This window comes from Hakea prostrata, chromosome 9, assembly GCF_041222555.1.
Source record: "Hakea prostrata isolate BN-2017 chromosome 9, UWA_Hpros_2, whole genome shotgun sequence".
NCBI lineage: Eukaryota > Viridiplantae > Streptophyta > Magnoliopsida > Proteales > Proteaceae > Hakea > Hakea prostrata.
In genome coordinates this window covers 436,880-437,124 of record NC_142608.1, presented here as the reverse complement: position 1 = coordinate 437,124, position 245 = coordinate 436,880, and positions in this window count along the sequence as shown.

Genomic DNA, 245 nt, shown 5'->3' with positions numbered 1-245 from the left:
CATTAAATTCTTTGGATTCCCATGTAACAACTACACAAACCATGTAAGTATATCTCTATCCTACATGTAATTCATGGCTTTTACTTCAATGAACTAGACACATAAATCCCCTCTCAGATCATTATGATTAACAAATCAGTTGATTAGTGGCCAATTAATCAAAAGCATGAAGAATAGAAGTAAAAACTCAATCAAAGGAAACAATATTCAAAATTATATTGATGAATTCAAGAGTGAGAATTCAT